Source organism: Mizuhopecten yessoensis, unplaced genomic scaffold (assembly GCF_002113885.1).
Source record: "Mizuhopecten yessoensis strain PY_sf001 unplaced genomic scaffold, ASM211388v2 scaffold715275, whole genome shotgun sequence".
Classification (NCBI taxonomy): domain Eukaryota; kingdom Metazoa; phylum Mollusca; class Bivalvia; order Pectinida; family Pectinidae; genus Mizuhopecten; species Mizuhopecten yessoensis.
In genome coordinates this window covers 5,732-8,920 of record NW_018479539.1, presented here as the reverse complement: position 1 = coordinate 8,920, position 3,189 = coordinate 5,732, and the positions used below count along the sequence as shown (strand labels likewise).

At 34.1% G+C, this 3,189-nt stretch overlaps 1 pseudogene across 1 annotated transcript; it reads left to right on the top strand.

Moving 5' to 3' along the window:
• The first annotated feature begins 257 nt into the window (after window positions 1-257).
• Window positions 258-2,116, top strand: LOC110441062 (annotated as a pseudogene). Its single transcript, XR_002461825.1, has one exon. The product of XR_002461825.1 is annotated as a type I iodothyronine deiodinase-like (transcript).
• Window positions 2,117-3,189: the final 1,073 nt, after the last annotated feature.

Sequence of the window (3,189 nt, the reverse complement as noted above, 5' to 3'; positions counted from 1 at the left end):
TGAAAAATGAACAAACATTTTTGGAACTGATAATATGGTATAAAGTACATTGATATTTTTCTTAAAAGTATCCGTTTTGGGTAGAGCGACGTTAGTGTGTACCTATCGTATTGGTGGGGCGTACTGTTTTGATACAAACAAAAATCATCCAATTAATGTAGTATTTGTTTAAAGTAAATTCTAGAATCATATATTTGATAATGTTTGCTGCATTTCTCATCCATATAAATTCATATCAATATTAATTCTTTTAATTTGTAGGGGAAGCCATGAAGAAGCCGGATATACTGTGGACGGACGACGTCCCATTTGTATGGATAAAGACCGCCCGTAGTTTGTTAATGGTCTTAGTACATACAATAAGTCTTTCAGTTGTTATCGTTCTATCGAAAATTCCCTTCTTCAGAAACTTCACAAAACTTTCAAAAAACAGAAAAGTTCCTGGAACTAAAGAATTGCAGCTGAACATGTCAGCAAAAACAATCACTACACAAGCCCGGATTAGACTGGTAGATGTGCTCTCAAGAAAAACATTTCTGGGTCGTAAGGCTCCTAACACGGATCTGTATGACATGGATACGAAGTCGTACAGAAAACTCTACAGTTTTCAAAAGGCAGGGCGCCCTCTTGTGTTGAACTTTGAAAGCTGTTCCTGACCTCCATTCATAGCACTAGTCGAGGAAATGAAAAAGATCATCCACGACTTTTCTGATATCGCCGATTTCGTGACCATCTACATCCGGGAGGCCCACCCCGTGGAAGGATGGCAAGTATTCGGACATCGTTTCGAAGATATGAAGGATCATAAAACACTTGAAGACAGGGTCGAGGCAGCGAAATTCCTCCGTGACTTTGACTTGCAGTGTCCAATACTGGTTGACCCCTTTGATAACCAGAACGGGCTTCAGTACGCGGCTGTGCCGGAACGTTTGTATATCCTGTACGATCATACCGTCATGTATTTCGGAGCCGTCGGACCGGAGAACTACAAACCTGACGCTGTTAGGTCGTGGTTGGATTGTTTTAGGAACGAGGGGTAGATGATCAAGAATTGAATGAGAGACTTTGATAAATACGGAAGGCATTATATATTTGGAAAAATCTGTTTATTGCGAAAAAACTAATAAATATATATAATTTCATATTATAAGATATAATTTGCCTGCAAGAATTATATTAACACTGACAATTATATCAGCATGATGTTTAACTTTATTATTATATAAAGCCTAGGTTGCAGCGTGTATCAATTGCAATAGAACTATTTTTTACCACAGCACGACATACCAATTGATGGATGAATTTCTTTAGAAAAAAACATATATCTTTAGAAACGATGGTGTCGTTAGTATGTCGTTCTGTTTTAAGTGAGAGTTCATGGCACTAGTAAATGTAAAACACGTGTTTTGTACAAAACACTTTTCATTTCTCATAATCAAACACTACATTATGAAGACAAGAAATGACTGGGATACTTTAATGAATTTCAGAGAGCAAATTAGTTTGGGATCAATCTGTTATTGCAGAATTGCTTCTACATCAGATTATACACATGTATATGATTTCATATTATAAAATATATTTATTGCATGCAAGGAGTATTTTAACACATTGAATTTTATCAGCTTGATATATCTCTCAATTATCAAATAAAGTCTAGATTATAACGTGTATCAATTGCAATAGAACTATTTTTTAACACAGTAAGACATACCAATTGATGGATGAATTTCTTTAGAAAAAATATACATCTTTGGAAACGATGGTTGCATTGGTATGTCTCCCTGTGTTAATTAAGAGTTCTCTGTGCTGGTCAATGTTACATATATATTAAATGAAAATGCTTTTCGTTGCACTTTATTCACCACGGATATAAAATTATAACTAGAAATACGAAGAAATGAAGTAAGTGTACAAATCGCTTCGACAAATCCAATAAACTTCCGATTACGGTTACAAGAGAATAATTGATCTATACCATTTGTATTGTTACAGTGTACTTATTTGTATATTGCCAATACAATGAATAGTTGTAAGATGTGATTATCAACATGTTCAAAATAAATTGCTTTGTTTCCTGTATTATCTAATAAACGAGTCACAATGGGCTTGATATCTTGTACACTGTGTTATTGTTATTGACCTCAGAAAGATTTGAGACAGTCTAGAAAATGACGGTACGGTACACACCGAGATACACAAAATTGTGCCGATTTCGTGACCATCGAAATTCTGAAAAGGGTATATACGTCTACGGGTACTATCGGTTCACGGTAACGTACACCTGCGACTTCGACTAGAAAGAAACATATAAGGTAAATAATGTAAAACTCGAACATGGCTGTACCGAAGAACCTAGTATACTTGTAGGAGCACATTAACGTAAAGAAACATTTGCTAGATACGTTATACGATAGTATGTCTGATCACCTCAGTGACAAAAATATTTATCACTATTGCAATGTAAATAAATTAATATTACAATGTACATGAATGATTAATATTACAATGTACATGGATTATTAATATTATAATGTACATTAAGTAATATTACAATGAACATGAATTATTAATATTACAAGGTACATAAAGTAATATAACAATGTACATAAAGCAAAATTACAAAGTACATTAATTGATATTAACTATGTTACACCATAGGTCTCGGTTTTATTTAGTAACACTTGCAAAGGATAAATTATATAATGAATGTCTGCTAATAAAGCAGTATTTCAAACAATTAAGATAAATACTTAAACCGGTGTAGCCTTTCCTTATTTTTGTTCTCTGATCTAACAATATTTCAGTTGAATGACACTTAACTTTGACTGTGTCACTATCAACCGTTTTGATGTAGATTACATATATCAAAGGTTTATAACAGTGTTGTATCCGTATACAATTGCAAATCGTCTTTGGTTTGTTCCCCGATAACGTTTCACTATGAAATGTTGATACCATGGGTACCGGTTTCTTGTCACCGTCTTCATGAAGATCGAGTTGTCTTTGTTGAGTTTTGCGCTCTTTATTGTTTTTGGCATTGGTCGGTTCTGTCGTGTTGTTCCGGTCATAAAGTTGCTAAATGTTTCAAGCATTTTTGAAAGCCTTATCGATGAGATAAAAAAACCTGTCACAATAAACATAATACCATTTGTCAAGGAGATCTGCTTCCGACAGTAATTTGACAAC